Source organism: Schistocerca nitens, chromosome 11 (genome assembly GCF_023898315.1).
Source record: "Schistocerca nitens isolate TAMUIC-IGC-003100 chromosome 11, iqSchNite1.1, whole genome shotgun sequence".
NCBI lineage: Eukaryota > Metazoa > Arthropoda > Insecta > Orthoptera > Acrididae > Schistocerca > Schistocerca nitens.
Window position 1 is genome coordinate 166,095,359 of NC_064624.1, and position 24,966 is coordinate 166,120,324.

Below are 24,966 nucleotides of genomic sequence, written 5' to 3' on the forward strand. Positions count from 1 at the left end.
CGCCATCTGATGCCGGTACTGTGTACTAGCTCAGTTGGGCTCTGGACCTCGTGGCAAACACACCGGATGGCGGTAGTGCCTCAAATTGATTAAGTAAAGACTGGTCTTTTAGTGGTTCGCGTGTCTGTAGGCTCTGTGACATGACCCCAAGCATGTCAGAGTGTGTTTTTTGTACCAGTGTAATAAATATACTCCATCCCTAAATAAATTGTTCCAAAATAAAGTACACTCCTTCCTCTCTCCACCATCCCAGTGCAGGCTGAGTCCTTCTACCACGAACCCCTAGGAGGAGGTGGCAGTCGGGTGACTTAGGTTAGTCCAAGTGTCCTTTCTTTCACGCCATTTTCTTCCAGTAGCAGAGGTAGCCCAATTGACCTCTCTTCCCGCCAAAATTCAAACTTCCCACCAGCTCCTAGGATGAGGTGAGAGGCTGGTGAAGGTAGTCCAAGTGTCCTTTCTTTCACATCATTTTCTTAGCCAAAATTCAAACTTGGCGCCAGTTCCTAGGAAGAGGTGGCGGTCGGGTGGCTTAGGTTACTGGAGGTAGCCCAAGTGACCTATCTTCCTGCGATTTTCTTAGCATAGTAGATTTAACTGTGGTCTGATGAGTTATCCTGTTTTAATTTGAACTTCCCGCCATGTTGGTGATGGAGGGGAGTGTGGCACTCCCCTGCCACAATTCAAACGCCCCGCCAGGGGGGTGTGACAGGGATTCCGACACTTGCGTCATCAGTGACGTCACGGACGACATTTGGGTTGACCTACTTTGGCGCGACGTCCTGTTCTTGGGGTGATGTCCCCCTTGTCCGCCTACTGGCAGAATGTTAGAAAAGGAATTATGAGAAAAATCAAGAGTCCGTTCCGAGAATTTAAATTATTGTATTATTATGCGAGTGCATTCCTATGTTTAAAATGTTTGTTGAAAGCCGTGTGTCACCAGTTTTCCGTTTTATTTATCAAGAAATAATGCCTGGTTTGCCTACTCCCTATTCTTCGATAATACTATGACTTGCCCCCCTCCCCCACCCAATTCCACTAGTTTATATCGTCTCTAATCTAATCTAATCTCTAAATCTAATCTGCGTACGCCCTTCGATATCACATGCATGGGGACAAACCATGAGGATAAGGAGTCATATGAATAAACAGAGGTTATTCACCAAAGCAGATTCTCAGAGCAAAAGAATATTCTCTGAGAAAGTTTGCAGGTTCGTATGAATCAAAAATTGGGAGCGTATTCTCTGACGAGAGAGTTTCATCCCCACTTCCTCCCCACCTCCTTGAGAAGGTTCTCTGTGTGTGTCATCTGCCGTGTCACGCACAGAACGCACGCGTAACATCAGACTTCATTCAGCTCGCTCAAACAGGCAAATCAGTGTGCGAAGATGGGACTGGCCTCAGTGTGTTCTGTAAAGAGTTGCACTATGTTTCGATTTCACTTTTACTTGGGACAACGAACTGTTCAGACGATTAATGACAATTTAAAAAAAAAAAAGCGTTTTCTGCTATCTTATCGAATTAACGATATGCGGGAACCTCTTCTGTTACTGAAGTTAGGTGAACACATTATGTGAACGAAATCTTAAAATTACACGATTTTTCATCTACTCCAAACCAGAACTGTGGTAGAGTTTTCTAACACGAGATAATTTTGGTTGAATACGACGCGGAATGGTGTGCTCGCGTGTCAAGGACGCAAGCGATCGCCCGTGGGGTTCGTTACGAGAAACAGATCGCTAGGTTTGTAATCAACCAGCCATCAATTTTTCTGATCCGCCTATATTTTTAATGTAACAAGACATAAGATTTATGCTGTGAGAAGACATGATGATGAATATCCGGAAATGTCAGTGGCACAGTTGTTCTGCTGCCAGACCGCAGTAATAGTTTCAAAAACAAACTGAAATCATACCTCCTTGACAACTCCTTCTGTACCATAGAGGAATTCTTGAATATGAGTAAATAAATCAGGATATATAATATATGCATTTTGTGCCATTTAAGGGATTGGGATAGATAACAGAAATATTTGAGTATAACACTACAATGTAAACAAAAAAAGACTTGTTTCCTGTGCACATTTCTTATGCATTTCACATGTTCCACATAATAACAGTTTTCCGTGCTATTGATCAAAGGAATACGTAACTAACTAACTGTGTATACCAAAGTCTTCTCGTGCATCACTTTGAAAAAATGTTGTAATATTCACTTCGTTTGGAAGGTCTCCCCTCTTTTTTTTCATGATTTTCTCGAAGGAAATTCGCCAGGCAAGTGACGTTTTTTGTTGCAAAACCCGTATAAGCTTCTACAGTTTCTTTCTTCTGTACTTCTTCGGGTTACGTGTACCTTCTTGCCTTCCAGGCAATGTAAACTCTGGCTTTACTGCCAAAAAGTCGGTAAAAATTAACCTCAACAGATCTTACTCAGATCGATGTATGATACAGAGATCACTTCAAAAAACGGAGAATGTTCTCGGCTTGTGATACGTTCTTCTAGATTCACTGATACGAAATCGGACTGCGTTCTTTGTTTTGAGCGACTTCCCCCACCCCTTTACTCAAGATGAGGACGTTCTCGGGCGGAGTGTATCCTCCGACTCGCTTTATTTGTGCGAACCTGGGAGTGTTCTCCAAAATTTGGAATATAAAGTAGACTCTCCGTTTTATTCATACGACGGAAGGTCTCGATTTTGTATGTTGCACCAAACCATGATGACGCACACTCAGTGAGGTAATTCGGCTCAGAAATTTTCCCACTGGTTGGCGGCAAATATTGGGCTTGCAACAGTCTGTTTCAGAAATTGTTACGTTATTCACTCTGAAGCTGCAAATCGAAATGTATAATTCTATCCCAAATACAGCAACACTACTTGTAACCAACGTTTACCCCACATGATGCAGTGTACTTTTTTCCGAGGTTTATACCTTATACCTGTGAATTTCTGCGGGCTTTTGGCAGAATCGCGTGGTGCCAAGACTTACTTAGGGCCTTTTCAATTAATGGGGCCCAACACTGTATTGTCAATCGGCAGAAACGTTGTGTTACATAGTGCTTGCGTGTTTATTTATGTTTCATTTCTCTTTACTCTTCTCTCCTCCCACTTTGGGTGGAATATGACTGAGCAAGTTCTACCAAGCTTAGCCCGAATTATGCACAAATTATCTCCTGTTTTTTAATTTACGATTTCCCAAGACCATTTACAATTAATTTTCAAAGTTACTAAGGCCCCATATCGTGATTAAAGTACTTTAAAGAGAAAGCGCGTAATCCATTTGGAGTTGTGAATAATAACAAATCCAACACCACATTGCATTCCAGCATTGCCGATGGGGGCGCCACCAACTTGTAAGTCAGTTTCAGCCAGGTATCCAGATACTTTTGACCACATAGTGTATGTGAAGGCATCGTCAAGATTTATTGAAATTGATGTCCCATCGTGCAGATAGTGCAAAAGCGTCTAAATCTATGACAGCAGGTAGGAAATGTGTTGTCCAGTCATTAAACAATCGAGCCACAGAATGAACATCAGTACAGTAGTTACATGTGTAGTGAATTTGATCTGAAAATATGCTATGGAGGATACTGTTAGACATGGCCAAAGAGGAATAACATGTCTATGTTGGACAATCCATGTTCACAGGAAGATCATAAGTACATAAAATAAAACATCTTTGGAAGAACTATGTTATCAGTGAATACATTATAAATAAATACATCTTTGGAAGAACAGTGTTATCTGTGACCACAAGGTGTAAACAGTATGTTTGTAGAAGAAGAATATGATATCATTCGTAAAGGAATACCCACGTCGCATGCAGGTTTAAATGAGAAACATGTCCATATGTAATACATACCATGCTACAGAGAATTGCGAAAGTTTGCCATTAAAATATTGCTCGTTGTAACCAATATGTTGCAGAACACTATAGTGTCAGGCCTATGGCCTGAATGTCAAAGTTGATAGTGTAATGAATGAACATATTAGCAGCTCGAATTCGTGCAGTCTCTGCTAATTCAGTTCTAGCGAGATGAGAAGCCAAGATAACGTGCAGTACTGCACTGGTGTTAAGGATACGAATTACATTGGCACAAGGACGATAAAGATGCCCCATTTAATGATATATTAACAGAAAAAACAATGAATAACTTCTAGTGTCCGATTTCACCCTCGGCTTTGACCACAGAATGAGGATTCAGATGCACAGAATTTATTTTTTGTTGTCGATATACACTGCCACCGCGGACATGTGATGTTGGGGCGGCGTAGGTTTCTCCATAAAACGTCCTATAAATTTTGAATGCGGCCATATCGTTAGTACAGATAGATTCCCTTCGTATGTGTTGTGTATTTGGGACAGGTGTTTTGTAGACACCTTATCATTTTGCATTTGGTACCTAGAATAAATTATTCTCAGAGCTTTGATGAGGAAGATGAGCTGGCATCACGTCACAGCACCGTCACATCAGCGTGTATTCACACTGTCTCTCACGCCATGTAACGTCAATTCGCTTAGTCCGTGTCAGAATGTAGTATTGCAACTGAGGAACTACGGTTATTAATGGCCAAACGAAACCTCATAATATATGTTCTTGATCAGTTATGTTTGTTGAAATGCTGAGACGTGGAGCAATATTTCAAAACATCGACATTTCTGTGTTATGGAAAAGAGGGCGTCTGTTCTGTTATTGTCATACCTGAATAATTTTCTTCCAGATATCTCACATTCCCTGTGTTAAAACATCTAGTGGAAATAACTCTAAACATTTACAATTTGCCACGAAAACGAAGTACAATAATTCAATAAAGATTAAGAAGATGCAAAACCACAAGATCCACTACTATAAGACGAGCGGGCGCGGCAAAATAGGTTAACTTAACGATGACAGCAGACGATGATACCGTCGACACTTCCTTCCCGGGAAACCTTGGCCTGCCGTGACGTGACGTGACGGTCTGTTGATGACTTGTCTGAAAGCCGCCATTTCAAATGCATTGTGGAATGTTTTGACTTGACATTACACGACTTGACGGCCATGGTGAACTGGTCTTAAAAAGAGTCATCCCGAGATCATGTGACAATTTCAGTTTAATGTTGACAACATGCGTAGCACACGGTGCACACTCCAGAGATTTTTCTACTCTGTGGCTTTGACCGACGTCACATCTGAGTCACAGACGCTACTTAGAGGCGTCATCTTAAGGCAATGAGGTTCATTCCTAAACCAGAGAAGGTATCTCAGAAAAGAAAGATAATACACATACATACAATAACATCCCATTGCAGCTCACGCGATTAATTACATTGTTGAAATTGGGGTGACAGAAAAGAAAGTAACAACATAAAAAACATACATGCATTAAATTAATTATTATCACAGTTTACACGAGCAAGTGAAAGAACCATAGCCGGCCTTCAAAGTCCATTGCAATATCACTCGTAGTAAACTCGTAATCTACATCTACATGCCGGCCGCTGTGGCCGAGTGGTTCTAGGCGCTTCAGTCCGGAGCCGCGCTGCTTCTACAGTCGCAGGTTTGAATCCTGCCTCGGGCATGCATGTGTGTGATGTCCTTAGGTCAGTTAGGTTTAAGTAGTTCCTAAGTCTAGGGGACTGATGACCTCAGATGTCAAGTCCCATAGGGCTTAGAGCCATCTACATCTACATGGACACTTTACAAATCACACTTACGTGCTTAGCAAATGGTTCATCGAACCACCTTCACAATAATCCTCTATTATTCCAATCACGAACAGCGCGCGAAGAAACGAACACCTATATTTTCCCGAGCGAGTTCTGATTTCCTTATTTTATGATGATGATCGTTTCTCCAGATGGAGGTCGGCGTCAAAAAAATATTTTCGCATTTGGAGAAAAAACTTGGTGATCGAAATTTTTAATGATGTCCGCCCGAAATTCTGCATCACGTCTCTCCCCTATTTCTCGATAGTACAAAATGTACTGCTCTTCTTTGAACATTCCCGATGAAGTCCGTTAATTCTATCTGGTAGGGATCCCACCCCTCACAGCAGCGCTCCAAAAGCGGACAGACAAGCGTAGTGTAAGCAGTCTCTGTAGTCGATCTGTTGCATCTTCAGCCAGTAAAACGCAATCTTTGGTTCACTTTCCCCCACAACATTTCCTGTGTGTTCTCTCCATTTTATGTTGTTCATAATTGTGATTCCTAGGTCTATCTATATCTGGATCCCGCTCCAGCTACTGCCGGGTCTGACTGCTGACGAGTCCTCTCCATTTCTTTCGGTCCTCCCACCACTTTTCTTCCTCCATATACTGCCAGGTCACAACTGTCCTTTCCACAGATATTCTCACTCCCGTTTTCCACCGTGTTCTTGGGCGCCCTCTAGGTCTTTTTCCATCCATCTTTAGTTCTTCCATAATTTTGGGGAGTTTCTGCCCACACACCCTCTTAACATGCTCGTACCATCTTAATCTCTTTTTTCTGTTTCTTCTCTCATGAATTCTTGTTTAAGGTCCTTTCTGATATCTACGTTCCTTACTCTGTCCATTCTTTTTTTTCCCTTAACTCCTCTGAGAAATTTCATTTCCCCTGCTTGCAGTTTGCTCCAGTCCCTTCCTGTCATTGTCCATGTTTCTCCTCCATAGGTAACAATAGGGAAGCATTAACTCTCATACATAAGGAGTTTTGCTTTTTCTGAAACTTCATTATTCCAAATCATTTGTTTTATTGTTTAGTAGAAATTACCTCCCTTCTGTAACCTCCTATTAATTTCGTTTGTTATTCTTCCATCACTAGACATTTCACTCCCTAAATAAGTGAAACTGTCTACCATGTTGAGGGGTTCTCCATTCAAAGTAATATATCCATTGATCCCTCTGTCTCTTCCAAATACCATTACTTCACTCTTATCTTTATTTATTTTTAATCCATACCTTTTCATTATTTCCTTCCACACATCAACGTGTAACTGTACATGTGCCTCTTTATCGCCCCATATTACCATATCATCTGCAAAAGTCATCTTTTTGTCTTTTTATTTTACTATATCTTTAACTGCCCTATTCATTTCTCCATCACAGCATTAAAAAGTGCAGGAGATAGAATACTTCCTTGTTTAAGTCCTTGTCTTATTTCGAAGTATTCAGAGTTCCCTAATGATGTTCTAATTCTATAATTGTGTCCTTTGTACATTGTCTTCATTACATTAATTTATCCATCTTCTATATCTATTTTCTTCATTTCTTACCAGAGTCTTTCCTCGTTAACGGAGTCATAGTCCTTTTCTATGTCGATAAAAACAATTATCACCCTTTTGTTATATTCCCAACTTTTTTCCATCAGTTGACAGATAGAAAATATTAGGTCGATTGTGCTTCTTCCTTTCCTAAACCCATGCTGTTCTTCACTCAGCTCCTTTTCTATCTTTCACTTATTCGATTTAGTAAAATTCTTTCAAAAATCTTGGCTATATGACTCATACGGGTTATTCCTCTGTAGTTTTTTACAAAGCATTTTATTGCCATTTTTTAAGATGGGAACAGTGTCTCCTCTTCTCCAATCATCAGGTGCTTACTATTTTACACTTTGAAGGGTGCGTATCGTGCCACCACCTATCGGGTCTTCATGAAACTATGAGGGCTCAAGCGGAAGTATTCCACGATTCCCCACCACACATTCCTCATTTCTTTCAAGCGAAACTGGCGGAGGAAAACAAATGTGCTGCATTACTTACTTAACGCCTCTGGTTAACCCTAAATTACAAATGTTGTAATTACTCCGAAAGTACTAACTAGATTTTGAAGAGCGAAATGCTGTAGACTTGGTCTCTTTCAGAACTACGATACTAACTGCAGAAACTACAACAGTCCTATTGCAAAAAGCTAAATTGATAGCGATATCCCTGCGATTAATATAACTATGAAAAGAGACTATACGTCGTTCACTGAAGCCTTTGTCACAGTGTTTAATATGGGGGCAAATCGTATTACAGTATCTTAAACGAGTCCAGAAATGTGACTTGTGGTGCTCAGCTGTATCACTGTGTGTCTTGGGATGAATGATCAGTGTGCTAGAGGTGGCTTCACTCGCTTTATGGGCGACTGTCGACAGCTCCACATGTGAGCGATCCTTCGGTGATTGGAGGCAAAGTGACTCTGGCGCCGGAAGGCTACGGCCTCTGTCATTTAATCACTAACACGTATTATGCACTTTGCTTTCAAATCCTCACGATACAAAAGACAACCAAAAAACCCAAGATCTGCGGAGTACATGACATTCCTTCAGAGTCACTAAGATGCTTGGCTACGCCAGCCAGGATAAAACATTCCCCCGCCCCCCCCCCCCCTGGTGTGCAAGAGATATCAGGCAAGCAACGTATCCTCAGAGTTCAAGAAGAATGTAACGATTCCTGTCTCAAGGGAGGCAGGTGGTTACAGGTGCGGAGACAGCGGAACTTCACTTACCCGACCCTCCTTAATTCAGATATGTCGCTCATCTGAGTAACTATATAGTATTGGATACTGCAGAGGGAACAATCGATGGTGACAAACATTAAATTTAAATACAGCCACTGGCATACAGGGATCCAAGCGCGGTGGCAGTTAACAAGTCAACATAGAGTTGTGTGGTTTACTCTATTGGCCCATCTGGTGCGAGTATAGAGGGACGTCTAAGAGAAGGAACGTGCTTATGTCCACGGTCAGCAAGATAGTTGTCTTGCAGAGGATGGATAAAGTAGAACTGTTGAACAAAATTGTTGTTTAATTTTTTGTTGGAGCTTCAACGATGTCAGATAGGAACAGGAAACGGAAAGAAATTGAAAACCTTTGTTTCGACATGGTGAGTCCTTATGGTGATATTACTTCCTTTTGTTCGTCTTCAGCCAATGTAAACAATTCAGCAGGGACACCTGTGTGGTCCTGATGAGCACAAACAATGTACGAATACGTCTAAAATTAAATCCACCGGTTATTTCACTGTATAAAAGCCATTGTACTTCTTCCGTATCTTGACAAAATTTAAGTGAAAATAACTTACAATTTGTGTGTTGCCATGAAAATAAATTTAACGTGTTTTAATGGCATTTAACCAACGTCTTCTAACTGTTTTTTTTTTTCATTTCCTGGTTGCCCCTGTCCCACCTACATACACTCCTGCGTCCACACGACTGCTGTGCAATTCACACTTAAGTGCCTGGCAGAGGACTCGCCGGACCGCCTCCGCACTCTGTCTGCACCGTGCCTTTCTCGAACACCACGTGGATAAAACGACCACTTAAATCTTTCCGTGCGAGGTGTGTTGTCTCTTAGTTTACCATGGTGATCATTTCTCCCTGTGTAGGTGGGCGTCAACAAAATATTTTCGCCTATCATATCTGTGTCACTCTGGCCCTATATCGCGATAACACGAAATGAGCTGCCCCTCTCTCAAACTTTTCGGTGTCTTCCGTCAGTCCTATCTGGTAAGGGGCCTACACTGCACAGCAACACTCCAGGAGAGAACGGACGAGTTTCGTGTAGGCATTCTCTTCACAAGACCTGCTGCATCTTGTAAGTGTTCTGCCAATAAACGCCGACTTTAGTTAGCCTTCCCCGCAACATTATCTATGTGATGGTTCTAGTTTAAGTTGTTCGTAATTGTAATCTCTAGGTATTTAGCAGAATTGACGTCCTTCAGATTTGTGTGAGTTATCGTCTTACAGAAAACTACCGGATTCCTTTTAGTACTCGTGTGGATCGCGTCAACTGCCGCTTCTCGCATCAGACAGATATTTTGTACTTTGCAGCTTCGTGTGGCGAGTGTTTCAAATTGAAAACTTTTTTTTATCGTAACTTCACACAAAGGGATTTTTTCCGATAGCGTGAGAGATGTTGAATTCTTGGGCAGCATTTATATACTTGCTTTGGGCTACATGCGGCTCGTGCGCTGTGCGTTGGACACCCCTGATGTAGATTAACGACAACAGTGGGCGCTGTAACACATTCTTGGGTAACGCCAGGTAGGACACCTGTTTTAGTCGATGTCGTCTCGTTATTTACTGCGAACTGTGACCTTTCTGACAGGAAATCACGAATCCAGTCGCTCAACTTGGACGGTACTCCGTAGGCGTGCAGTTTGATTACAAACATTGTGTGTGTTCCAGAATCCTATAGCAAATTGACGTCAGTGATGGGTCCGCAGTTCAGCGGATTATTCCTGTTCCCCTTCCTGTGTAATGGTGCGACGTGTGCCGATTTCCAGTATTCAGGTACGGGTCTCTCGTCGAGCAAGCAGTTGTATACGATTGCTAAATACGGGACTCTTCCATCTGGAAACTAACTGGTGTACAATCTGGACCTGAGGACCTGCCCTCATTAAGTGATTTAAACTGCTTAACTACTCTGAGGATCTGGACTTCAAAGTTTCTCATATTTGTAGCTGTCATTGACTCTAATTCTGGAATATTTACTTCATCATCTTCGCTGAATTTGGGAAACTGCTTTCAGTGACTGTCATAGGAAACATCAGAATTCCTATCGCAGAGTGCAGGTGGTGGCTGTGTCTTTGGGCTGGTGTAATGTTACTACGACCTGAACCTCTCTGATTTTCTGCCAGTTTTCGAGACACACTTTCCTTGTGGGAACTATTAAAATCTCGCGTAGAATTCCACGCTAAATTTCCAGCTCCAGTAAGGACATCGCCAGTCACGATTTTGCGTTTTTTCTGTCTTGCGACGTCGGTACCACACTTGGTAGTTCTCATGCACCAAAGGCGTACCTGTCAAGTGAAGATGTCCATGACCCTAGGTATTAGAAAAGGCAGTTAGTCCTGAGTACACATTACATTTTTACCGTTTCTGTTTGATCAATGTAAACCGCACCTGAATCGTCTGATAAAGAATAGTGCCATCAAAAGGCTGTGAAGAAAGGCGGGAGAGAGGTCAGACACATTACACCGAATAGCTAAAAGGGTTGTGACTAAGACGATACCTGAAAGTAACTCGTACAAAAACTTTATAATGCAGCCCTGTTAAAATCCAAAGCACTTTGGAATTACTATTAAGGTCCCCTAAAGCTTGGGAAACCTATATAGAATCGAGTGGAAAATCCCCTACTTATCCATGTCAAAGACGATGGAATACACAACATAACCACGGGACCTGTGCGAAACATGCTCGCTGTTACAGTTTTAAATAATGTCAGTTTTTCGAATAAGTTTAATCATTGGTGTAAGGGTAGTTGTGGGAACAAGAGGAAACATTTTTAAAAACTAACCGAACGACGTGAAATAATAATCGTGAATTATGTACGATACGTTCATGTTTCCAAAAATGTGTTTTGCATTCGGACTGTTTGTCCCGGTCTGTACGAGTGGCAGAGGTCAGGGACTGTCAGAGCATCCACGTAACCTGGAACTTCCTCTCGAGAGGCATTTTCAGTTACAGTGAGCACGTTAGATCATGGTGGCTCTAGATAAGTCAGAATTGAAGGTGGCAATGGCAGATATGTCTGTCGTTTCAGAAGGTATATACTCGATTAGGAAAGTCAACTTGTACAATGGCAGATACAGCGGATAACTGCAGTGGCCACAGACATTATCTGTGACAGTGCTGTATACAAACTGTCCAGTTAATAAGTGCTTTACAACAAATAAAATTATTTTTGTAGCAAGGTGGTACGAAGAGGGAGACTGTTATTCCTGTTTAATAACTTAGCTTCGTAGGCTATAGGTATGATGCTCGCCATCCGCGATACCCTTTTGCGTGTGACAGTTGAAAGTCTCTTTTAAGCTAAATTTTCCGCAAGTAGCAAAATTTTAGTGGAATATTAATACGCAGTGTCGGAAGCCGGTTAAAAAAACTTTCTAACGATACCTCATTTACCCCCGTACGATTAGTATGTGTTGAGAAAAAGAGATGTTGTCTAGTATTAAAAATAGGCCTTAATTATGAGGAAGAAATCTCTCAGAGTGTACGTTTGGAGCACAGCTTTATACGACCGTGAGACATGGACTGCCTGAAACCCAGAACAGAAGAGAATAGAAGCATGTAAGACGTGGTGCTACAGAAGAATGTTGATAATTAGGTGGACTGGTAAGGTAAGGAATGAGGAGGTTCTCAGAAGAGTCGGTGAGGAAAGGAATATATGGAGAAAACAATGAGAACAAGAAGGGACAGGATGGTAGGACAGCTGTAAAGACATGACGGAATAACTCGCACAGTACTAGAGGGAGCTGTAGAGGGTACAAACTGTAGAGGGAAACAGAGACTGGAGTACAGCCAGCAAACAGTTGAGGACCTGGGCTGCCTGCGCTACTCTGAGGTGGAGAGGTTGGCGGACCACGTGAAACCAGTCAGAAGAGTGATGAGTGAAAAAATAAATAAATAAACGGTACGGAGTGTGGAGTAGTGGTGAAGAGAGCGATGATAGTGACTCAATGACAATGACTCAGAAACGTCAAGATGTGAAGGGGACGTCAGACAAGAAATGATAATTGATTACAATGGTTCCGGTTCGGTAATTTCGTGGTCCGCTAATTGCAGTGTAGGTAGGAGCAAATTCCGTTCGACACGAAATCTAGATGTAAAAATTTCTTTGGAGATTCTCCGCAATCGTTTAATAGCATCACGTTTTTATGACAGCTTGCTACAAAGATGGCGTGCGAGACGAACAAATGTGCTGAATAGTTCATAAACGCACACGCAGGACACATTAAAACAGCGATCGTTTGTTCGCAAATGGGTAGAAAAAAGTGTGGGGGAATTTTAATCTATATTCGCTATCTTATTCCTCTCAGGGTTTATTTACAGAGTGAATTTTGAAATGTACTGTTTGAGGTTCCTTCGTTTTACTGACAAGAGTGTTTATTCAAAATGACTCTGGTATTCCCGCTGAATTGTGTGGATACAGAACTGTCATTGATCATCTATAGAAAACATTTGAGGAGGTGTTTTACTCCTGGACATGAGTTATGCCATCATAAATCGCTGTTAATTGTGGAAAGGGCGGGACGTCTATCAATCTCGCTTTGATATTAAATAGTTTCGCTTGTGTAAAGCAGGTAGCGATTCTTTGTGACACTTTGTAACTTGCAGTGGAAAAGACATTGTGTTTAAGCCACAATATAGTGAACATCCTCTAGTGTCTAAAGTCTTTGCTTCACCGATGTTTTAACAATGGGTATACTTTGTCTACCGACAGGTTCTATATTATTAATGAGCGGTTCGATTTTCTCGTTTCTAAAAGCAATGGCTGCATTGGAACTGTTAGTATTAACGGGAGGGAAGTGCCGACAGCTTCGAAGGAGGCATAACTCGAGAGAGGTGAAAGTAAGACCTCTTACAGAGGGAAGGTGATGGCAGTGCGGTGGCGAGACAGCAGAGACGTGTACACGCTTCCCTGTGTTTACGGCGGCGAGCTGCGGCAGACTGAGGAGATAAAAGTGCAGTGGAAACCTGGAGTGATACTGGAGTGCAGGGGCAGAACGGCTGGCGTTGATTCAGCTGACCAATACGGGACCAGTTATTCGGCCACGAGCAAACGTCTTAGAAAATATATATGCAGCGATTTAGCCATTTCATGGACGTAGCAGGTCTGAATGCGTACCTGTTGTACAACCGACTTGGTGGTAAAATTCCGAAGAGTTGAGTTTCAAATGAACCTCACAGAAAGAGGCAGTATCGATGTCAGTTGATGCTCCAACCGTGGAACCTTGACAGGTGTCGGTGCCGACACGTCTGGTGGGACGACATCTTCCAGAATAACACACTCAGTCTTTAGCGTAAAAGCAGGCGCCGACGCGAAAATGCCGTGTGTGTTGCCAATCGGAAAAAAGCGAGAAGAAAAGCACGTGTGTTTTGTGTAGAGTGCGAAGTTGGGGTTTGAGGAACACGATGCTTTGAACAGTATCATACAAAATCTAATTTGTAATAAATTTGTTCGACAAAGCTGCACATACACTGATTCCACCAATATTATACTCCAGAATATCGAAACAAATACAAATTATATTTTATTTTTATAAAAAGATCGTTATTGTGGAAAGCTGGAAACTATTTTCTAATAACAGTCGCCCAGTTTGAAAAACTCGCGACAAAGCGCCGACCGAGGTGATTCTGTGACGTAACCTACAATTTACTCGTGAAGCAATAATTTGTATAACTGCAGCTTGCTCCTCTTAAAGGAAGAGAACGTAAACACATATTTGAAGCATGAGAAAATATATCTCGTTTGCTCTCTGTTCCTGTCATGATGGACAGTCTCTTTGACACGTAACAATTTTATATGCAGCGTAATGATTCACAGATTCTTACACTTCTATCGATGTTCTAATAGACGAATATTTCTTTCAATGTAATTGTTTTTGCTTCAAGACCGAATCTGTTGTAAGATTCTTCCCGTTTTTCGCAGAGATGTAGCAACAATTGTGGAATTGATGTGATCCGTGTTGGAAAAAGTTTCATTGTTTTTGATGTCTTATTACCGCATTTGTGTGTTTTTCATTTCATCAACAGTTGTGTTGGCTTATTTGGTACCTTACGTAACGCAGATATTGCATTCCATAGAAGTTTCCCACGTCTCGCGTTCATTGATCCGACTGGAGGTGTTGTGAACAAAACTTCACGTCGTCGAATAAATATACGACGTCTTTCTGCTGAAGGTCAAGTATTCCGCCGTTTACTAGCCTTTTTGATTCCCTTGTAAGAAAACGACATCCTTCATTAAATATATGTTACTTACAAGAGAATCGTAAGTAAAACGTCCCGAAATGTACCACTTCATACCTCCCACGGTCCTTAGGAAATTCAAAGAAAAAATGAGGTGTAATGTTTTAGTTACTGCAGATTTTTACAGCATTACAGACGTTCCCTGTTGAAAAACTGTGTTACAAATGAATATAAATGATGCTATTCTCATTCCTCGTATATCGCATTCAGAACTATAGCTTAGTGTCCGCTTGGAGCGCTGCTGTCAGGGGTGTATAGAGAGCGGGAAGGAGTGTCGGCAGTGTGTGTGTCGGACTGCGGCGACATTCACCACGAGGGGTGCAGAGGCGGGGGCCGCCCCCTGCACGCGAATGAGGCGCTTCTGTCTCCACCTCTGTCTCCCTCCCTCCCTCCCCCCACTTTCACCGTCTCTGTCCATCTGCCTGTCTATCTGTCTACGTATCTGGAGGACGCAGCATGTTATCTCGGAAGGAGACATACCAACAGGTGTGGGAGTAGCTTGAGACACGCCTCAGGGATGTGTGTTGCATGCACTGCTGTCCACGTCGTATGCTACTGACCTTGGAGGCAATGTTAAGAGTCAGGCCACAGTTCGTGCAGATGATACATTATCTATAATGAAGGAGTGTCTGAAAGAAGCTGTACAATTTTTTTATTCATATCTTCACATGATTTCAAAGTAAAGCAGGATTTGACAAGTTGCTTTAAGTGGGCATAAATATAAAATCATGTCAAAGTGGTTCGACGAACACTCTGCCATCCACTTCAGTCTGTTTTGCAGAGAAGTTACGTACAAAATTGTGCTCTTAAAAACACGCAGAAACGTCGTATTCAGTGGTTGTTGTAATATTAGTGAGTCACTTTTGGATCAGTCAACACATGCAAAGACACATATGTGGCACACTGTGGTGATATAAAATGGAAGTATCACATAGTCTCAGTTGTTGGTAAACTAGATGGCAGAGTAGACGAGACACTGGATGAATGCGGTGAGTCTACAAGAGAGACAGCTTACGGAACACTCGTGTGGTCCATCCTAGACTATCGCTCGAGTTTGTGGGATCCATTATAAAAAGAAATAACAGGGAATATTGAACGCGTACAGAGAAGGGTAGTGCGAATAGGCAAAGTAGTGTTGGCGTGAAAGCCTGCTTACAGGAAATTCCAGAGCCAGCAGTGGGTGAGCAGGGCTCAGCCGGCGTGGGGACGTGTGCCCAAGTTCTGGCGGGGCTCTCCCACACCCTCCCACCCCCCCCCAACCCCTCAGCCCCTCCTCCAACACAGCTCACATATCCCCGTGACGTTCAAAAGAATTCTAACTTCCGTCATTAACGCAGTACCAGTGCATCAGTAGACTGTTACCGCAGGGGACCTACTCTCGTTGTAGGAAAATAGTTAATTGGAGAAGAAATCTTAATAGTTATGGTTATTACAAAAATGTTAATAATAAGACTGCTACGGAAATCCTTCCAATTCAATGAAATTCAAAATCAGGTAAGGTTCACAAATTTTGTTCAGGATATACGCTTCAATGTTTTCATCACTCGACTGTGCTCTGTGTGGTCCGCAGCTCGTGGTCGTGCGGTAGCGTTCTTGCTTCCCGCGCCCGGTTTCCCGAGTTCGATTCCCGGCAGGGTCAGGGATTTTCTCCGCCTCGTGATGACTGGGTGTTGTGTGCTGTCCTTAGGTTAGTTAGGTTTAAGTAGTTCGAAGTTGTAGGTGACTGATGACCATAGATGCCAAGTCCCATAGTGCTCAGAGCTATTTGAACCATATTTTTGTGCTCTGTGGTCACAAGAAATTAACTGAGTTGTAGGTTATAAACACAAAGGGTATAAACAAAACACCTTTTCCTCACTATTTGAAGAGCAAATTCATGAATAGTATCTTCAGAACTCAATTTTGGAACCACGCCGTGTTCTATTGACAACATGGCCGAGATGCTGCTTATGAAATAATTCTTGACGAGCTCTGAACGTGGAAAGCTTGTTTCAGCGGAGGCGACAGTTCCTGGCACGGCTGGCAAAATTCCTTGGGCGATGAAAATGCCGGGAAACGGGTTTGCAGCGTCATTCGAGTATTTCAGTATTAATGTAGGAGTTTTCACGTCATCGGGCACCATTTCTCTGAGCACATTAACTTCTGACAAAAGAGCTGAAGGAACAATGTCTTTCGAACATTCACAGTTTATGTTTACACTTAGCTCCTTCTCAAGGTTTGTAGACAGCATTTTCAATTCTTCGTCCTGTATGTATTTTAAACTGTCTAGAGAAAACAAAAAGTCGAGTACTCCGGAATACTTAGCCATTTGGCGAAACCTCTCTTTCAAACTTTTTAACACTGTCTCAACGACAGTGTAGAAAAAATCGATCCTATATGTTTCCTCTGACGGTTGAGCTCTGCAAACCAAATCGTCACCTTCATAATCAAATTGCTTCGCCTTCTTGCCAGTTCTCCTTTCTCCAAATTTTGGTCAAGTCTGCGAAGTTTCAGTTATCTCTTTAGCTGTTAGCTGCACATTAACGAAAACTCCTTCGCGGAAATTCCCAATAAACGTAATTAGACTTTCGAGAGATTTAGTTGCTACTTTCACGTCAACGTTTGCTGCTTGAACTGCCTTAATTCTTGCGCTAATGGCAAAGAGAAGACCATACTATACGACAACGCCTGCAATAAACTAGGAGTTTTTCAATTCGTCCACAGCAAGCGAGTGAGCTCCGCTCTTTGTTTTCGATTCAACAGCGCCGTCGCTCACCTCAAGAAGGGCGCCTCTGACTTCTCTCGTCTGGCACTTTAACAGCTTTGGCACTCTACACCCTACTTTGAATCTGAAAGATTCATCGCTGTTCAAGTTGGCGCCCTGCGCAATAAGATTTCCCATCGCTGAGTGGATGCACTGAAAATAATGTATATCCTTTGAATTACACCAGAAAATCTAATTGCTTTTGTGCAGTAGATTCCGCCGCATCTGATAACACAAGACTGTGGCTGTCACATGGCATATAAAATGCTCTTGGTTTGCACCTTAATATTCTGGCTTGAACACCACTTCGATAACCTTTTATAATCGATAACGTTGGCCTCTGCAATCATGAATATCGAGTCCTAGTTTATCTAGTTCCGACAAAACGGTTCCAGTCAAACTTTCTCCTGTTGTTGAAGTGACGTTCAGCAAGTCGAGCAAGTGTTCTTCTACAGTCGCTGCGTCTTCTGATAAATTATAGACCTAACAATCAGTGTCATTTGTTCCTTGTGGCATGTATCAGGAGTACAATCAAGCATGTCAGAAAAATATTTATTTCGATTACAGAATTAACAATGCTGTTTTTTACTTTGTTGGCAAGCAAATTTATGAGTTCATTCTGAATGTTTTTTTCCAAGAAAATGGTCATGACTTACTTGAGCCTTTACCCACCTCTAATGTTGCTGCAAAACAGGGTCAAATTCTGCTGTCATTTCGATCAAACCAAGAAAACTACCATTATTTTCTTGATAGAGCTTGTCGCTGCCTCCCTTTAAGGCTATAATACGTTGAACTAGGTACCTGATGGTGAGTATAATTCATATTAGAACCTGACGCTAATGTTCTTTCTCCCTTTCCAGTAGTTCAAGGTCAGTATGATCAATACCACTTTGTTGTTTCAAATTAGCTCGCATTCTATCCACTTTCTTGTACTGTTTATGTTGTTAAATTATCGTTCACGCTCTTGAATCTGATTTCCTAAATGAACCCAGCCACAGAGTCCATCGCCTGATATCTTGTTTGAGGGAGATCGAATATGTTTACAATAAAAACAAAGAACGTTGTCAGTAGGTTTCGAATAATTAAGCCATTTACGATCATTGTTTTTCTCAATTTGGTAAACTTCTTATGTTAAAAATGAGTTGAAAATTTTCTTCCATTCTCGTTTAAAGGATACTCAAAACTTACAATTTTAGTAGGGCCTTTATGTAAAATTTCACTTATCACTGTGGATGTTAACCTATTAGGCCAAGTGCCTGGGTCCAAACTCGTGATTGCTTCACAACTGCTAGTAGTAGGCCTACCCGAATGTGGGACAGCGGGAGGTCCGTATTCCAGTGCTTGTGTTCACTTGCATCTGAAGCACCACACGATGACAGGCTGCTGTTAGCGACATGGCCTTTTAAGCACGCTTAACTCTCACTGTCTGACGTTGTTGGTCGGAGAAATTTTCCGGGAGCGCCTTTTTGTGAGTTCAAAAACTGTTCAGTTGTAGCTTTTTCTTGATCTTTTGACTACATGAATCGTATCTTTTAAATCTGTCCCTTTCATGAAAGGTTTCCCTTTTGGCTCTTTGAACTCCACAGGACAGGGAAAAACACTATATCTTGACACAGAGTGCACACACAACACGTAAAGTGGGAAAGTACGGCAGGCATATGTTTCAACTGACGACAGTAAAGCAATCATTCTGTGGGAAACAACCTGCTGACGAGTGGGATGTAATGCTTCATTGTTATCCACAGCAATGAGTAGAAATGGCGCGAACAGGGGCTGAGAAGCAATGAACCGAATATATGTATGGGCAACAGGCATGTGTTGACAGTAAACAGTACTGTAGCGCGTCCGTATCACAAAAACCCTGGTTCCCTCGACTCCGGTGCTGGCATAATTTTCTGACAAGGGAACCTCCCCATCGCACACCCCTCAGGTTTAGTTATAATTTGGCACAGTGGATAGGCCTTGAAAAACTGAACACAGATCACTCGAGGAAACAGGAAGAAGTAGTGTGGAATTTTAAAAAAATAAACAAAATATACAAACTGAATAGTCCATGTGTAAGATAGGCAACAACAAGGAGCATCTGAGCTTAGGAGCGCCGTGGTCCCGTGGTTAGCGTGAGCAGCTGCGGATCGAGAGGTCCTTGGTTCAAGTCTTCCCTCAAGTGAAAAGTTTACTTTTTTATTTTCGCAAAGTTTTGACCCGTCCGTTCGTTCATTGAAGTCTCTGTTCATTGTAATAAGTTTAGTGTCTGTGTTTTGCGACCGCACCGCAAAACCGTGCCATTGTTATTGAAATCGCGAGCTATATTCGCTGGATTCATGTTGCCCACGGAATACGTCTCACGTATTTAATGCACTCTCGTCCAAAGTAGCGAACAGTGAACTGCCAGCCAGGGAGCCTCGTTAGCAGGAATAGTCTCTCCTCCGTGCGCTGAAGTCGACTGGCGTCGTGTATTTCGATGTTTGTTTAGGTGTAGCGTCCCCATACTACGGCGCAGTTACCTCGCATCGGACGGACAGATAATAATTGTCTAAAAATAAAAAAATTAAACTTTTCACTCGAGGGAAGACTTGAACCAAGGACCTCTCACTCCGCAGCTGGTCACGCTAACCACGATACCACGACGCTCCTGAGCTCCCACTCTCCTTGACGTACAGATAATAGTTGTCTAAAAATAAAAAAAATTAAAGTTTTCACTCGAGGGAAGACTTGAACCAAGGACCTCTCATACCGCAGCTGGTCACGCTAACCACGGGACCACGGCGCTCCTGAGCTCCCACTCTCCTTGATGTTTCCTATCTTGCGCATGGACTACTCAGTTTGTATATTTTGCTTTTTTTTCATAGTCCCATACAACTTCTGCCTGTTTTCTCGATTGATTTGTGTTCAGTTTTTCAAGGCCTATCCACTGTGCCAACTTATAACTAAATCTGAGGGGGGTGCGGTGGGGAGGTTCCCTTGTGAGAGGTACTCAAGTGGCCACAGCAGTGTCACAGTGAGCGTAGAATTGGATTACATTACGTTAAAAGTACATTCAGAAATATGTTACTTTATTTTTTTCAGCTTGTCCGCAATAACAAAATTAGCACGACAGTCTTCGTATTACATTCGCATGTTCTGCGCGCGGCCCTTGGAAGCGTTGCCCCCTGTGAGGCCCCGTAGCAGACTGCAGTTGGTACCTGCCGGCCTCGCAGCCGTTGGCAGCACTGACTGCGTGCCACAGCCCTGCCGCTTCAGGCGTCTGTCGCATTTGTAGTGAGTCGTGTCCAGTTTGACGTTCTGCGTTGCGATTTCGTGCTGCTGTTTCTGCGCCGAGAATTTCTTCTGCTACATCGACACCCTTAATACGGTAAGGACGACTGTTTTCATGCGTTCCTGTAGTGTTGAATTATTTTCTTTGTTTTCTTTTGGTTTGTTTTTGCAAAGTCACGGTAGCTGTAAGGTCTCATTTAGGTTCACTATGGAGACTATCGCTTATAAAGCAAACCGCGTTCGGTTATTACGCTCTCAAAATACTAACGAATTTCGTATTACAAATCTTATTTTAAAGTCGTACCGACATTCCTATTAATTGTGCTGTTCTACGGACTTTAGGCATGAGTGAAAAGCATAGGCTCGGACGAGATTTCTACTCGTATTCGCGCCATTTTGTTGAATTTTTTTTCCCGAAATATAGGTTCGTATTTGTACACATGTGATCCATAAAAGGATTATTCTGCGTGTTAGGAATAACAGAACAGAATGACGGAACACTGCTTCTGCAAGTGGATAAGATGCTATGGCAACTTCGACTATAGAGGAATTAAACAATTACTTTGCGTAGACCTTGGGACAGTCTGATCCTATTCCTAATGGTTTGAAATCAAACCAAGCGAGACGCATTTTGACAGTTCGATAGTGGAGCATTGAATCCGGTATTTCCCGAAGCAGTCAGCTCCACGAAAGCTGCCGAATTTAGTACAACTAATCTATTAGTCTTCACTTATGTTAATAATCGTGCATCTCCAGGCAGTGACTGTGCCGTACACTTACCAGAAAAGTAGTCGGTTTTCTGCTAAGGGGGTATCTGGACGAGTGAAGCAGTGCCCCACGTAAAGGACCAGTACTGAAACACTTTGGCAGTAAAACCAGCCATCCTCAGAATCTTTTCTGATACGTGTTTGTCATTGCTCAGAACGATATCAAAACACAGAGTATGTTATAAATCTCGCTGCAGAACTCAACTATTATATATATTCTTGATGGAACAGTCCATAGCTGTACTTTCGGTTCATAGCGTGCACGTTGGACACTACGAACAGGCAGTTCACCTGTGGACTGTTCCATCAAAAAATAAGCTGGGAGACACTGAAGATTCACATACATGTTCTTGTCAAACCAAACGGGTGCTCCTGATTAATACTTTATTAGGACAAATAAAGAATTATTAAATTGTTGTGGCTTTAAGAAGAACGCATTGTTACATCTGTAGTTCCCTACAATATAAAGTGTGTTGCTGTTGCGTAGAGAAAGGAATACACAGTTTATATCACAGCAAGCGGATCTCTTGTCAGTAATACGTTGGGAGTAATTTCATCGTCTTTTGTGTAAGTAAATGAAAAATAGCAATGCAGGTGGTTGTAGACAAACTTCCACAAAGAAGGGCTGATAAGATAGCCACCTCCTCACCTCCCTGAAATATGGGTTGTGTTGACAAATTGGCCTGCATCCATAGATACATACATACATTGATCCTTGTTGCATAGAGCATTAATACATTTCATAACGATGTGGTATGTGTCACTTGAACATAAGTTTTCTTTAAACAAAATAGTAAATATTTTTATAGTTAATACTTCATGTCTAAAGATTCATGTGTTCAGTAAGGTCAAGGGAAGTGTCCGATTCCAGATGATATTGTTTAGTGGTATTTGGGGAGTTTTGTGATGTCGGTTTTTTCGTCTTTTTGTGTGGTTTTTGTATGGGGGTGGGCGTCTAAATTAGTTTATATTTAGTTTGCCCCCCCCCACCCAAAAACACTCCATTTCCCACGCTTGTCCCGTTAGTGTCATTAGGCTTCTTGTGGAAAGTGTTTGTGTGTTTTTCGATGTATTTTCGTCCTCACAATGTGTACATAGCGACTTTATATGCGCCATATTGGAATCGTGGTTTATGGTCGTTTCCGCCATATTTGTGACGTCATGGGTCAAAGCAGACGGGCGGGATCGGACGCTTCCGTGTTCCCATAATTTTCTTTTCTTTTAAATGTTGGTTAGATATCTGCCGGATTTTTAATGCTATTTCGCAAATGACCAAATATTTTTGTGGCAACATAATTCACACCTTTTTGTGACAAAGTGAGATTTAATCCAGAGTAGTGAAGATCATCGTTTCTTCTAGTGTTGTAGTAGCTATGCACTTCGCTGTTACTTTTGAATTGGGGTGGATCATTAATGACAAATTTCATAAATGAATATATGTACGTCGAAGGTACTGTGAATATCTCAAGTTCATTAAATAAACGTCCACAAGGTGTTCTTCGGTGGGCTCCAGCTGTTAGCCTGATGCTATGAATGCTTTTCCTCTTAGTGACGAATTGCCCCCAAATACGATACCATGTGTATTCAGTGAATGAAAATAGGCATAGTAGGCTAATTTAATGATGTTCATCACAAATATTTTGCAATAACCGCAGTAGCGTAAGTAGCTCAACCTAACTATTTCAGCGGATCATCGATGTTTTTTCAAATTCAATTTCTCATCAGTGTACACATTCAGAAATTTTGAATACCCTTTGCGTTCATAGCGTATATTTATCAGTGTTGTTATGCCATTTACTGCACATAATTATATTCACTGTTTTTCCTCAAAATTTAATAAGTGTCCACTTGTAGAGAACCACTTAGTAATTTTGTGAAAGACATTATTAACAATTTCTTTGGGTGTGATTACTGTACTTGTATCATTAGCAAAAAGAAATAGCTTTGCATCTTCATGAATATAGAGTGGCGAGTCATTAATGTATATTAATACCAATAAGGAAACAGACTGAACTCTGTGGGACACCGTTCTTGATAGCTCCCCAGTTAAAGGACTCTGCTGGTTTTCGCAGACTATTAGTACTGTTAATTTCAGCCTTCTGCTTTCTTCCAGTTAAATATGAATTAAATCATTTGTGCAGTGTCCCACTCATGCCACAATACTTAAGCTTGTCTAGAAGAAATTCATGATTCACACCATCAAAAGCCTTTGAGAGGTCACAAAATATTCCAATGGATGAAGTTCGGTTATTCAGTGCATTTAATATTTGATCAGTGAAAGCACATATATAGCATTTTCTGTTGAAAAGTCTTTCCGAAAACCAAATTGACACTTAATTAGCACGCCATTTTTACAGATGAGAGATTCTGCTCCTGAATACATGACTTTTTCAAGAATTTTGGATAAAGATGCCAGAACTAAGACTGGGTGGTAGTTGTTAGCATCAGACCTATCCCCTTTTTTATGCCGTTGTTGAACAACAGCGTATTTCAGTTTATCTGGAAAAATTCATATGTGGCTGAGAATCCTACTTATTTGTTGGGAACAAGCTTTCAGTACTCCGTAGCACAGCAAGAGGTCTAAGTTGGTGTGGAATAAGAAGATACGGTTGAGAGACGGATAAGAGAATAAACGTGAATGCGAAATAAAGGGTGGGGCTACGGGGTTCGTATGTAGCATGTACTTCATCATAAGATCAAACCAGATGTAAACAAACGCAAGCGCGGTGACTGGTCAGCAGCCGTAGCTCTCTTACCACTGGTGGTGCTCCGCTCTTGGAAGTAGGTCCAACTTAAATGTTCGGTAGCTTATTGCTATGTCAGTGTGGAAGAACCTTTCAGACATTCTGACGTATTAACAGCCATCAACGTCTATCTTAGTCGTACTTTACCTACGTAACTTTTATCTTAAAAATTGTGTACAGTCTGTGTCTCTGTAACCAGTACTTGTGCTCTGATTGTCTCGCTGTTCATACGTACCGCGAAAGTGGAAGACACTGCTTCCTGCTTCGTAGTGAAACACGCGCGTGGAACACCGTTAATGGCGAGAAACAAGTAGTTAATGTTCACAAGATTACAGGCAAAAATCAGCTTTTGACTTTTTCGAGTAGGGCTATATATCAGAAATAAGGGAGGTGTTAACTGTATGCGTGGCGTGATAGACAGGGTCGTAGACTGACCATCGTGTGTGCCGGCGGGCGGTGGTTCTACGCTCCACGTGGTGCGTAATTTTCTTTGTTTGGTTTGAATACCTAAAGCATATAAATATGAAACTCATCACATCTACATATACATCTACATGGTTTCTCTGCAATTCACACTTTAGTGCGTGGCAGAGGGTTCATCGAACCATTTTCATACTACTACTCTACCATTCCGCTCTCGAATGGCGCGTGGGAAAAAGGAATACCTAAATCTTTCCGTTCGAGCTCTGATTTCTCTTATTATCATGATCATTTCTTCCTACGTAGTTGGGTGTCCACAAAATATTTACACATTCGGGAGAGAAAGTTGGA

At 41.9% G+C, this 24,966-nt stretch overlaps 1 protein-coding gene across 3 annotated transcripts in view; it reads left to right on the plus strand.

Annotated features, from left to right (window-relative positions):
• LOC126212605 (poly [ADP-ribose] polymerase tankyrase-1-like) overlaps positions 1 to 24,966 on the plus strand; it is a 598,324-nt gene that overhangs the window by 443,739 nt on the left and 129,619 nt on the right. Inside the window, exon 1 of one of the 3 annotated variants that reach the window (XM_049940035.1) lies at positions 20,653 to 20,781. The exons of 1 other annotated variant lie outside the window; for it this stretch is intronic. The gene's annotated coding sequence lies outside the window, so the exon portion shown is untranslated. Of the gene's footprint in view, positions 1 to 20,652; positions 20,782 to 24,966 lie in introns of those variants that run through there. One more of the 3 variants, XM_049940033.1, reaches the window with a different exon arrangement.